Raw genomic sequence first — 14,557 nt, 5'->3', positions numbered from 1 at the left:
CAGGGCTTGAACTCATGAACCACGAGATCAGGACCTGAGCTGAAGTCCATCACTTAACCAACTGAGCTACCCAAATGCCCCAGTTGAATGTTGAGTAAGCAAAAAGGCGAGGGGAGGAAGAAAAACAATAAAAATATTGAAAATAGACTGTTTTCTCCACTTAGTAACATTACATATATTTGTACAGTACTAAAACAGCAGACCATTTACAATTAAATGTAGTAATTTCTACCTCCAAATTCTCACACCCTTGACTTTCTGATGCTCGGCTCATTGTACTTTATACTCTGGTGATTTGTGAACATCTTATTTCTCTAACAGGTCTGTAAACTTCTTCCATCAGGGTTGTAGGACATTCGGTTAAATTTTAATTTGCGTAAACAGTGAGTAACATTTAGTAAAAGTGCAACCCTAATATTGCATGGGATATCATATTAGTTGTTTACCTGCAACTCAAACGTAAGTGGGCCTCCTGTATTTTTATTTGCTAAATCTGACAACTCTACCTTCAGAGCACAATCTGAAACTCATTCATTTTTATACCTTTCCTTCCCAACTTCCTAACATGGTGTGCTTTGCACACAGTAGGTGCTCAGTAAATGCATGTGTAATGAATACTTGCGTGATCATAGACTGTAGTATTAATCTGTGATGTCCAAGTCCCTACGGTTTAGGTAATACATTTCCATTTATAGTTTTTTCCCCCATAGAAACATAAACAAAAGCAAAAATGGCAAAATTTGGGGACTTGCCAATAATCAATCAATCAAATCAGCTAATTAATTAGTATTGTGGTTAAAGATACATAATATTTATCATTTTTACCACTCATAAATGTACAATTCAGTGGCATTACATTAAATACATTAATAATGTTGTATAACCATCACCACTATTTATATCCAAAACTTGTTCATCATCCTCCACTAAAACTCTCTACCCATTAGACAATAACTCTCCCTTCTCCCCTCCCCAGTCACTGATAACCTCTATTCTGTTACCAGTAACAGAATAACCTGTACTGTTTTTAAATTCCAGGTAACCTCTACTTTCTCTTCCTATGAATTTAACTATACTGGGTACCTCATGTAAGTGGGATCATCTAATATTTGTCCTGTCTGGCTTATTTCACTAAGCATAATGTTTTCAAGGTCCATTCATATGATCACATATTTCAAAATTTCATTCCTTTTTGTGGCTGAATAATATTGTTATATATATTTCTTTTTTTTTTTAAGTTTTCTTTATTTAAGTAATCTCTACACCCAATATGGGACTCAGATTCATGACCCCAAGATCAAGAGTCATGTGCTGTTCTGACTGAGCCAGCCAGGTACCCCTCCATTATATATATTTCCATCTATCTATCTATCTATCTATCTATCGATATCTTGTGTATCCATTCATTCATTGTTGGACACTTGGGTTGTTTCCACCTTTTGGCTATTGTGAATAATTTTGTTATGAACATTATTATACAAATACATGTTTAAGTTCCTGCTGTCTATTCTTTTGGATATATATACCTAGGAATGCGATTGCTGGATCATATGATTAGTTCTACATTTAACCTTTTGAGAAACTGCCAAACCGTTTTGCGTAAGAGCTGCATCACTTTATATTCCCCTCACAAATGCAGGAGGGTTCCAATTTCTCCACATCATTGCCAACACTTGCTATTTTCTGGGGTTTTTTTAATTACATAAAAAATTATATCTACCCTAGTAGGTATAAAGTGGTATATCATTGTGGTTTTGATTTGCATTGAGAGGCACCAGTTTGTTAAAAATTTACATTTATTTTGAAATTTATTTATTTAGTTTGAAATTCCAGTGTAATTAACATACAGTGTTGTATTAGTTTCAGTGCAGAATATAACAATTCAACAATTCTATACATTACTCAGTGCTCATCACGGTAAGAGTACTCTTAATCCCCTTCACCTATTCACTCATCACCCCACCCACCTCTCCTCTGGTGCCCACCAGTTTGTTCCCTATATTTAAGAGTCTGGTGTTTTGCTTGTCTCTTTTTTTCTTTGTTTGTTTGTTTTGATTCATAAGTTCCACATATGAGTGAAACCATATGGTATTTGTCTTTGTCTGACTGGCTTATTTCATTTAGCATTATAATCTTTAGATCCCTCCATGGTGTTGCAAATGGCAAGATTTCATTCTTTTTTATGGCTGAGTAATTTTCCATCATATGTATATATATAAATATATATATATTTATCTCCATCATATATATATGTGTATATATATAATTTTACATCATATATATGTGAATATGTACCACATCTTCTTTATCCACTCATCAATCAATGGACATTTGGGCTGCTTCTATAGCTTAGCTACTGTAAATAACACTGCAATAAACATAGGGGTGCATGTATCTAATTCAAAAAGATATATGCGCCCCTATGTTCATTGCAGCATTATTTACAACAGCCAAGATATGGAAGGTGCCAGTTTAAACTTAGGAAAGGAGTGTTTTGTGACTGTGGTTTAGGAAGATACTTTGGTGGCCTTTTTGGTTATGAAAGGCAAAGCCCAGATGATGGCCTGGAATGGAGAACTGAAGACAAAAGAAGCTAAATTGCTTAAATAGTAAAATCATCTTAATTTCTCATTTTCACCTGACACCTGAAATATACATGGTGGAGGCCCTGAGATGAAAGCATGATACAGACGGGAAAATGGCTGGGTTGGGACGAAGCCAACCCCAGCCTTCTGGCATCAGAAGGCTCACAAGATGGACGGTTGGTGCTATCTGGTATTTGGGTGTCTCTGGTTTCCTGTGATGGGCTCCAAAACCACCCTCTGCCCAAAACTTTAGTCCACCTGGGCTGCTATGACAAAATACTATACACTATGGAGTTTATAAACAACAAAAATTATTGCTCACGGTTCCGGAGGCTGGAAAAGTACAAGATCAAGGCAGTGTTGTTACTGAACCAAAATTTGGCTGTCCATCACTGGAAAGATCATCATTCATTGTTGCTCAAGAGATGAGTTTTGACTGGAAAGGAATTTGAGGTTTATTCAGGAAGCCAGCAACCAGGTGAGAGGGTGGACTCCTGTCCAAAAGCCAACTTCTGCCTGGCCCAGGCATTTTTATTTTTTTAAGTAGGCTCCACACCCAGCATGGAGCTCAACACAGGACTTGAACTCACAACCCTGAGATCAAGACCTGGGCTGAGATCAACTGAGCTACCCAAGCACCCCATGGCCCATGCATTTTTAAAGGGGTTTAACCAGGACACCTGGGTGGCTCAGTCAATTGAGCATCTGACTCCTGATCTCTGCTCAGGTCATGATCTGGTGGTTTGTGGGTTCAAGCCCCGTGTTGGGCTCTGTGCTGACAGCGCAGAGCCGGCTTGAGATTCTCTCTCTCCCTGTCTCTCTGCTACCCTTCCCCCCAACTTGCTCTTTCTCTTTCTCTCTCAAAATAAATAATCTTAAAAAAGATTAAGAAGGGGGCTAGGGTAGTTAATAACCAAAGAGAGTGCAGGAGCCTGCAACATTTCTTCATCACATACAGACTCAATGCCAGCCACAAATGTTATTTCAATGCTTGGGGTTTGAGCCAGGGGGTCTCATTCTTCTTTCATAATGTGCATGAGTATTCTGTTCTTTGTGCAAAGGAGGGCACAGGCTACAGATAGACATTTGTGTGACCTAAACAAAAGAAAAATATGTTGCTAAAAAAAAATTGCCAGGCTAATCAGACAGGCGAGGTGGCTTCAAACAGACTTGCTGGCCTCTGTGGCCTAGGCAAGTTCTGATACTTCACTGCTCAAGGCCAGTGGCCTGCAAATCTCAAAGCATGTAAATTGGTTCTGTTACAGATCAAGGGCCTTAGGTTAGCAAGTAAGGAGTGTGCTCACTTGCAAGTTAACCCTTAAGACCCGCTGGAGTGCTGCTATAGCATCATGGTCATTATCACATGAGACACCTTTTCCTGTTCACACCTGGTGCCTTCTTACTTTGTCGTGGTGGAAGGGGCAAGGTAGCTCTATGGGATGTCTTCTATAATCCCATTTGTGAGGGCTCCACCTTCATGACCTAATCACCTCCCAAGGCCCCACCTCCTGATGCCATCACATTGGGGGCTAGGATTTCAACATGTGAATTTAGGGGTACACAAGCATTCAGGTCATAGCGGGGGGTCATGCACAATAATGCATAATGGGGCATTTGGGGAATAAAGGAGGGGGGTTGAGTCCATGTTTGGGGTGACTCAGGCTAAAGATATGACTGCAGCCTTAGGAGTGTTGAGGAAATCACGCGGGGTAACAAGAAAGCATACCGGAGAAGTTCTGAGCAAGAAGTGAACATCAGGAGACTCACTGGAGATGTTGAAGAAGGCTCAGGACATCCCATGGTGTTGATAAAATGAATTCTGGTTTTGCCTGCATCTATTTTGCATCTATTCCCCTTCTTCCAGTTATAGCAGGTGCCCTGTGGGGAATCACCCATCCTACCAGGCTTATGGGGTAATACATCTCCTACATAGCCCCACCGGTGAACACGTGACCCAGATGTGACCAATCAGCATCATCCGTTCCTCTGGCTACACTGATTGGTTCCCAATCCTGAGCATGTGACTCTGAGCTAGCCAATTACAGCCAAGCCGGTTTTTGTGTTGTGTTGTGTTTTGTTTTGTTTCGCCTGAGTTACTAACCGCCACTTTGGGCATCTGTTGTTGGGATGATGAAGCCAACACGCAAGAAAAGAGAGATCTGAGATGATCGCGTGACATGGTGGAAGTACGATGAGAACTGTGCCTCCAGCTGGGACTCCTGGGCTAGAGTTTGCAGTCACTGCAAAATTCATGTAGAGTCCTGCAGTCACTTAAGCCAATCAATTTCATTTTTTTTGCTTTAGCTTATTTGTTGAGTTGGGTGGCTGTGACTGTCACCCAAAAGGATCCTGACATGGTGGACCCTGGAGAAGCCCGAGTTGAAGCAGTACTCCAGTTATCTTAGCAAAGGGAATGGCTGGCTGGATTGTTGACCTGTCGCATCGGCTGAAGCTAGACACAACCGTCTGTGCTCCCATCTCCTCCCTCTGACATCGGCAGTTCATCTCAGTGCACGTTGTCCTGAAACAGGAATCCCGATATGGCCTTCGTGTCCTTTTTGACTATTTTTCTTCCTGGGGCATTGAAGATTACAGTTTGAAAAATGTTAAAACTCTAGCAGAAGTGGAGTGTCAGATGATGACAGGGGACTGGCGTCCAAAAAAGTTATGTATTTAAAATACAGCTGCAAAATGTACATTTGCAGCTACATTTGGAGCAGAAAAAAGCAAGGGCCTTCTTCGGTACAGCTTGTCCCTTTTGTTGTTAACGAAGGTTGCCTTTTTAAAAATTTCCTTAAACAGGATCATGTGTATGCTCTTGTGTCCTGAGACAGGGTGAAATTTACTTCTGCGAACAATCTCATTTTATGTATCTTTATTTTTTTAATGTTTATTTTATTTATATTTTGAGAGAGAGAGAGAGAGAGAGAGGGAGCGTGAGCAAGCAGGGGAGGGGCAGAGAGAGAGAGGGAGGAAGCAAATCCCAACCGGGCTCTGCACTGTCAGCCCGAATGTCAGGCTCAAACTCACAAACCGTGAGATAATGACCTGAGCTGAAATCAAGAGTTGGACGCTTAACTGAGCCACCCAGGTGCCCTGCCAACAGTCTCATTTTAAAACCATCAACTGCAGCAGCTTTTGTCCTTTGTCAGTTTGAGTACAACCTACTTTGAGCACTTCTGAAGTTACATATTTTGTTTGTTTGATGACACCAAGTCATAATTGTATTTCAGAGACTTCTGCTCCTGGCCAGGGAGTTTTCTGTGCAAATGAACCTTCTTTTTTTCCCATAATTATTCTGCTTCAAAGTTGGTGTTAAGAGTCAGGAATTAACTCCAACAAGTAAACCATTTGAAATCTGTCACCAGACACTTATTTTCAACCAGCAGGAAGCAAATGTGAGTTCATTTGCCTCATTCTCTATGTTTGGCAGTTTGTGTGGAAAGGCTCTTGCCTAGGGAGAGGGCAGGGAGTGGGGGAAGGGTGTTTGAAGAAATTACCCTGATATTTACATTTGCTGGATGCTCAATATTTCCTCAGGGGCTGTGGCAAGTGCTTGTCTTTTCCTCAAGACCATAATGTATCGACTTTCCCCCTGAACTGGGGACTGAAGGATACACCTAACTCTAGATTAGAAGGAGTTAAAGGAGACATTTGCAATGCAACAGAATTGACAAGCCATTGCATCACGCTTAGATTATGTGACTTGAAGCCACAGTTTCTTCTCTGTGCATTCTAGGGTCTGGAAAACCACCACAACTCCATCATTTTCCTTACCATGTGCTTCTGACTTTCCTTTTGGAAAGTCTGTTTATTTTCCTCTCTCTGTACCCTGAACTGCCCCAAGCCAAAAGTAGAATGGGGTGGTTACAAGCATAGAGTCTTGAGCCAAAACGCTTGGGGTCAAGTTTTCACTTCTTTCTAGCTATGTAACTTAACCTCTGTAGGCCTCGGGTTCCTCTTCTGTAAAATGGGTGTGATAGCAGATATTCTGCCTTGTAGGGTGGTTGTAAGGGCTAAATGAGGTGACACTCCTGCATGGCAAGTGTTGATCAGAACTGAAACTCACCGCTGGGTTAGCTGTAGGCTTATCCTCCACCCAGACTGTTAGGTCTGTTACAGTAAGGATGTGAATTTGCATGTATGTATGTTAGTCTGTATAAATGGTGACAAAGACTAAAAATGCCATGTGTCTCATGTCTGCAGAGTTAAGCTTGGTGCAAGTCATGAAGGAGTCCAGTAATTTGGTAGAGTCAGTCCAAAGACAAAGAGGCTCTGCAGGGGTGCCTGGGTGGCTCAGTAGGTTAAGCCTCTGAGTCTTGATTTCGTCTCAGGTCATGATCTCATGGTTAGTGGGATCGAGCCCTGCATCAGACCCATCCTGACAGTGCGGAAGCTGCTTGAGATTGTTTGTCTGTCTCTCTCTCCCTCTGCCCCTCCCTACTTGTACTGTCTCTCAAAAATAAATAAATAAATTAAATAAATAAATAAATAAATAAATAAACATTAAAAAAAAAAAAGGCTCTGTCTGTTTGAAAGGCCTGGACATCTAGAGGGAGGGAGGGTCAGGATTAGAAGTGCAGTCATGGAGACCAGCCTGTTCTTTCTCCCTTACTCAGTCCTTCAGCTCAGGCCCCAAAGTATCTTTCTCCACTAGGGGGCGTCGAAATCTGACTCAGGCTTTGAGCCTCAGTTTGGCTTCTCTGGCCTCAGACACGCATCCAGATGCTGGGGGTTAAGGACATGGAAGATGGGCTAGTGAGGAGCTTTCTGTTGGAATTTACTAGTGAGAGAGACTGCCAGGTCACGCCTTTCTATTTTGTATTCTTTCTATCCCAGTATCAAGACAATGATTAACTTGAAATCTTTCTTTTAGCAGATGTTTTTGAGCACTAGTATAAATCTGGAACTAGGTTGCCCATAATTCATTATGTTTTTTTTCTGTTTTATTATAATGTATAATCGATATATATCCAGTGCAAATAATTGGTCTAAATACAATGTTATATTAGTTTCAGGTGCACAACATATTGATTGGATCATTCTATACATTACTCTGTTGACCATGATGAGTGTAGTCACCGTACAATGTTATTAAAATATTATTGGCCAGAGGTGCCTGAGTGGCTCAGTCGGTTAAGCGTCCGACTCTTGATTTCAGCTCAGATCATGATCTCACGATTTGGGAGTTTGAGCCCCACACATGCTTGTGTCATTACAGATTGGATTGTTCACAGATATGATTCGAGCAGCGAGGATGAAGAACCCGCAGGGAGGGAACAGCCCTCAGGTGCATCAGGAAACGGTTTCTGGGAGCAGTCAGGTTATACCTGCAGCTTTGGAGACTGAGGAAGCGGGGTGTGAAATCAGAGAAAAAAGGAAATGTGTGTTCTTCTCGTATTTTAATGATGTAGGAATAAGAGCTGTCATGTCTGTTGGCTTAGGGTATACTGTTTTGAATCATTTTTTCTTGCTTTGTTATTTAAAGTTTCTCTTTCCCCCAAGACCGGCTCTTTTCTGCTCTGCCTCTGCCAAGCATCAAAGCCTCGGCGATGTTAGGCTCGCACGTCTTGGGAATTGAGCAGGGGCAGTTACTGGGTCGGGTTTGGTGGGACCTGTGACAGAGACGGTCCGATGAGGCACTCTGTCACTCACACTTGAACTGGAGACAAAGTGCTTCCGTGTGAGCCGGGCGCTGGGGACCCGGGGACCCTCTTCCTCTGCACCTTCAGGTCATGGAGCAGCACCTCCATGGGCCACCCTCAGCTTTGCCCGTGGGTGAAAGGGCGCTCCCGGGGTGAGCATCACAGAGAATGTTCCCTCTCCGCCTCCTTCCTGCGCGTGCTCCCGGGACCTTCTGCAGAAGCGAGGTGAGAGGTGCTCCCTGGAGCACATTTCTCTCCTCCTCTCCTCATCCAAATCCCGGGTCCCTGGACCAGAATAAATCCCGTACTTGCCTCCCTGTGAGAGAGACCTCTGTGCGGCTATCCCGAGGCCCTCCCTCGTTGGCAGGAATTCTAGAGGCCTGTGTGAAGGCTTCCGGGCCGGCCGCACACACTGGCTCTCACAGCCCCGCTGAGCTGTCTCCTAGGACTGAACAGGCCCAGGACAGAGGCTCTTGGCAGTGGGGCTGCGGTTCCTGCCCCTGTCACATCCCACTGCTCCAACCACACAGCAATGGGCCTGCTCCCCACACCACACTTATAGCCCACACTGTGATCTTTCTTGTGCCTGCCTGGGCCCTCCCCTACTCCTCCCAGTGCTCAGGGCAAAGGCTGGCAGGCACAGGTGTTTCTGTGGCTGCACCTGTGGGTGTTTTCCCTTTGCTTCGCCTATAGACTGGCCCACTTTGGGTAAATTACATTACCTCTAATGTCATGGTAACCCTCCCTAAGGGGCTCGGGGACCCATGCGGAGCACAAGGTTGTGTGAACGTCCAGTGTCTCCCAAGTACCTAAGGTCAGAGCAGGCACAGGTCACATGATATGGGGAATTGGTGGTCACTCTCCATGGGCCCAGCACAACCATGAAGGTGCCCCTGGATTTGGCTGGATCGTTTAGTTGATGGATTGACTGGTTAGGGAAGGTCGAAGTATACCCATGGTTGTGGTTCCGCTGTCCCCATATTGGAGAAAACTACTAAGGTGGAGGCTGACCAGGAGACGGGAAATGGACAGGAATCAGGAGGCAGGAAGGAGGCCAGGTGGTCACCGGGGGAGGGAAATTGGGAGGCGGGCAGTGTCTTGCACACAAAGTCCTGGGGACAGTGACTGCCACTCGGAGGGACGGGGTGACTCAGGTGCTGCTTCCTGGTCCCAGGTATGGAATCTGAGGGCTGGGAAGGACCTAGAGACCCTGGACCTGCTCCTCATCACATTGGAGAAAGGATCATATCAGGGCTCCAGGGGGACTGCAGCCCTGAGGACAGAATTGTTATCTGGGGTTGGGGCAAATCCCGGGGGCAGCGGCCTGAGTTCTCACCTCACCCTCCCTTCCCCAAGGCCACCCCATCACTGTCGCTGCCCTTGTGTGCGCAGAAGTCTGCTTTACAGATCCCGAGGATTAGGATGCAGACCCCAGCCATCTGCATATAATTTACTTCCCCCTTCCGGCTCTTTTCTATTTATTTCCTGCCCATAAATCTTCTGTGTGACTCTTCCGTGCTCTCTCTTTGGACGATTCTCATCCTGAAGGACCTGGTCCCGTCCAGCCACAGGAGGTCCTCGCATCTCCAGTGTCTATATAATCTCCCCGCCACCCCCTCACCCACTTTCTCAGCAGCACCCTGGCTCCAGACCTGAGCTCTGCAGGGCTGAATCCTGCTGAGCAGCCCCGAGTTTGTGGGCCAAGAGCAGGGCTGGAATGAGGAGGGCTGGGCCCACACTGCTGGAGGGCCCCCCTGGAAGCCTGGGTCTGCCCTGACCGACCCCCTCTTGGTGCTCTCCTGCCCCAGAGAGGGGGCGGGGGCCTCTGGAATCACATGACTGTCTTCTGCCTTACAGCTACCAAGGTCACACAATTTTAAAAAAAGAATTATTCCATCAGGAATCTGGTTCCAGAAATCCTCCTGTCCTGGACTCAAGAGAATGAATCAAGAAAGAAGGGGCATGGAGTGGAACAGGAGGAGGAAATGGAGTGCAGAGAGGCAGGAGGAGGGGCAGAAGGCAAGCAAGTGCCCTTCAGGGAACCTCAACCTCCAGGAGCACGCTGGGGTGGCTGTAAATGCGCATGACCTCTCGGGAGGGCATGAAGGTCATGGCCACTGCCACAAGTGAAGGGTGTACTGACAACATTTCCCAGGGAGTGGACACCCTACATTTGCTGGACCGAGGCCTCCACTGGCTGCTGAACTTGGGAGACAGGGCTGGAGGCACCTGCTGGGCCACCGTGTGCTGGACTGCAGGAGGAGCAGGGCATATCGTGTTCTTTGTGAAAAGTGTCCCTGGAGGGTTCAAGAACCCAGTTCTGCAGGACCCTATCCCGCCCAACCCTCTCAAGGTAAACAGGGAGCACTTCAGCCAATCAATATGGTGAGACAGTGCGGAGGTGGGCTTGACTTCTCCTAGTTCAGGCTCCAGGGGGAAGGGGGTGGAGGACAGAGGCCCAGAGCCTCCCTGTCAATCAAGTAGGGCAACTCCCCTGGCCCAGCTCTGCATCCTCAAGGGCACATAGCAGCCTGCCATCAAGTAGGGGCCATAGCAGCCTCCAATCCAGGCTGGGAGGTGCCCAAGATCAGGAGTCCCCTCAACCCCTGCAGAGTCCTGTGGACGACCGGGGTCACCTCATGGCACCATTTCTCAGGCTGGGATTCTATAGATTTTTCATACATACATATAAAAACCAAACAGAGCAGAAAAATTTGAAGGAAATTCAATGCAGTGCTAACTTGGAATATGTTAAGGAGTTAGGATTACAAGTTACTGACATTCCTCTTTCCAATTTTGTAAATAAATAAAACAAACATAACTTGTATTTTAAAAAGCAGTGTCTTCTCTGACCTTACCCTGCTGGAATATGCTAACGACATATAATTCATGATATTAATATGAAGTGTACTGGCTGTGTTTTAATTGAAAGCCGTAGGCAAAGTTTGACAGGGTGTTGTTAGTAAGAAAGATTATGAGCGAGGAAAAGGGGGGAGAGTTTGACAGTCCACTGTGACTGTGCAGGTGTCATGATGGGCTGTAGTGCACTCCATGTGGGGTTGGGGGGCAGGGTCACCACTCTCACCCTGTGCCGTTAGACCTCTTGCTCCTCACGGGACCCAGAGGGGGGAACTTGTCCTTTTCCTCTTGTAATTCCTTACATTGTGTTCCCCAACTGGAGCTTTGCATAGAAAGGAGCTTGCCTGCCTCCCCCTGGGATAGGGGTGAAGTGTTCCTTGCCCACAGGAAAGGGTCTGGTCTATAAGGGTCACCTATATTTGACTGGACTTTGTGTTTCAACATCTCACTTAGCCGAGGCCAATTCCTATGTCATGTCCCGGAGGTGAGTCACAGGACCTGGGACAGGACAGATGCCTCACCTTGGTCCTTCAGCATCCTTCTGTGAAGCTTAGAGAAGTTCTCAAAGGGCACTCCAGGTCCTCGATCTTGGACACCAGCTTCCCCAGCTGGCCATCTGTCTTGATCTTATCCTCCCCAGTGACTGCAGACAGACTGGGCCACAATGATCCTTCTTCACAGGGCTCCTTCTGCCATGAATTGATGCACTGGAGGCAGCAGACACAACGTAGGTTTTTCAAGGTAACTGAGGCAGATGAGACATCTACATCCTTCTTTAAAATATTCAGCCATATCCACTCTCTGTGGAAAAATGAGCGTGATATTAGAGTTTCCTAATGACTTAAATGAATAGGAGTGCATGGGGTTTTATCCTCTTTCCTTGCATAGACATGTCATGTACCTACTATGTTTCATCCCTATACTAGGAAATGACACACACTACAAATAAGTGACTCTTAGTGCCGATCTTTTGATATTTGAGATGCTAATTAGAATAAAAGACTCGATTGGTCATTCAGCTTTGACCTGAGCTGGTAAAATGGACCAGACATGAGGTGTCCAATAGTACAGCCACCAACCACATGTGGCAATCAAGCCCCTGGAGTTCAGCTCCTCTGAATTGAGCCGTGTTCTGAGTGTAAAATGCACACTGATTCGGAAGACAGAATAAGGAAAAAAAGAAACTCTCCTGTTGAGATTTTTAAAACAATGTATTTTTTTTAACGTTTATTTATTTTTGAGACAGGGAGAGACAGAGCATGAATGAGGGAGGGTCAGAGAGAGAGGGAGACACAGAATCTGAAACAGGCTCCAGGTTCTGAGCTGTCAGCACAGAGCCCGACGTGGGGCTCGAACTCACGGACCGCGAGATCATGACCTGAGCCGAAGTCGGATGCTTAACCGACTGAGCCACCCAGGCGCCCCTAAAACAATGTATTTTTGAAATCAATACATGTTGATGGACTTCAAGCTGATTACAAAGCTGTAATCATCAAGACAGTATGGTGCTGGCACAAAAACAGACACCCTGATCAATGGAACAGAATAGAGAACCCAGAAATGGACCCACAAACATATGGCCAACTAATCTTTGACAAAGCAGGAAAGAATAGCCAATGGAATAAAGACAGTCTCTTCAGCAAGTGGTGCTGGGAAAACGGGACAGCAACACGCGGAAGAATGAACCTGGACCACCTTCTTACACCGTACACAAAAATAAACTCAAAATGGATGAAAGATCTAAATGTAATTCACGAAGCTATCAAAATCCTTGAGGAGAAAGCAGGCAAAAACCTCTTTGGCCCTGGCCACAGCAACTTCTTAGTCAACAGATCTCCAGAGGCAAGGGAAAAAAAGCAAAAATGAACTATTGGGACCTCATCAAAATAAAAAGCTTCAGCAGAGCAAAGGAAACAATCAGCAAAACTAAAAGGCAACTGACAGAATGGGAGAAGATATTTGCAAACGACATATCAGATAAAGGGTCAGTATCCAAAATCTATCCAGAACTTATCAAACTCAACACCCAAAAAAAACAAATAATCCAGTGGAGAAATGGGCAAAAGACATGAATAGACACTTCCAAAGAAGACATCCAGATGGCCCAACTGACACATGATAAAATGCTCAACATCACTCATCATCAGGGAAATACAAATCAAAACCACAACGAGATACCACCTCACACCTGTCAGAATGGCTAACATTAACAACTCAGGCAACAACAGATGTTGGCGAGGATGTGGAGAAAGAGGATCTCTTTTTGCATTGTTGGTGGGAATGCAAGTTGGTGCAGCCACTCTGGAAAACAGTATGGAGGTTCCTCAAAAAACTAAAAATAGAACTACCCTACGACCCAGCAATTGCACTACTAGGTATTTATCCAAGGGATACAGGGGTGCTGTTTCAAAGGGGCACGTGCACCCCCTGTTTATAGCAGCACTATCAACAATAGCCAAAGTATGGAAAGAGCCCAAATGTCCATCGATGGATGAATGGATAAAGAAGATGTGGTATATATATACATATATATATATATATATATATATATGTATATATATATACACACACAATGGAGTATTACTCGGCAATCAAAAAGAATGAAATCTTGCCATTTGCAACTATGTGGATGGAACGGGAGGGTATTATGCTAAGTGAAATTAGTCAGTCAGAGAAAGACAAAAATCATATGACTTCACTCATAGGAGGGCTTTAAGAGACAAAACAGGGGAACATAAGGGAAGGCCAACAAAAATAATATAAAAACAGGGAGGGGCACAAAACAGAAGAGACTCATAAATATGGACAATAAACTGAGGTTACTGGAGGGGTTGTGGGGGGGGTGGGCTAAATGGGTAAGGGCACTAAGGAATCTACTCCTGAAATCATTGTTGCACTATATTCTAACCCACTTGGATGTAAAATAAAAAAATAAAAAAACTTTGCTTAATCATTTTTATTTTGTGCAATCTCTACGTCCAATGTGGGGCTCAAACTCATGAGCTTTGAGATCAATAGTCACATATTCCGCTCGCTGAGCCAGCTAGGCACCCCTTCACTTCCAATCTCTTATTTTATTTCTTTTCCCAATCTTTTATTTATTTTTTTTTAAATTTTTTTCAACGTTTATTTATTTTTTTGGGGACAGAGAGAGACAGAGCATGAATGGGGGAGCCATCAGCCCAGAGCCTGACGCGGGGCTCGAACTCACGGACCGCGAGATCATGACTTGGCTGAAGTCGGACGCTTAACCGACTGCGCCACCCAGGCGCCCCTTTTCCCAATCTTTTAAATAAACCGTCTCTGGGGCTTACATGGGTGGACTTTCAGTTATAGTTAAATCAGGTTTGGGGAGCATGTGATCAGCATATTTGTTAAGTAACTTATGAATTAAACCAGCCTCGAGTGAATAATTTAATAAAGTATTATAATCATCTAACATCAGGTCCACTGTAAGATGTAGTTTGC

Source organism: Herpailurus yagouaroundi, unplaced genomic scaffold (assembly GCF_014898765.1).
Source record: "Herpailurus yagouaroundi ecotype Mexico unplaced genomic scaffold, PumYag 191, whole genome shotgun sequence".
In the NCBI taxonomy this organism is placed as follows: Eukaryota; Metazoa; Chordata; class Mammalia; order Carnivora; family Felidae; genus Herpailurus; species Herpailurus yagouaroundi.
The sequence above is the reverse complement of the archived record's forward strand: the minus strand, read 5'-3'. Positions refer to the sequence as shown.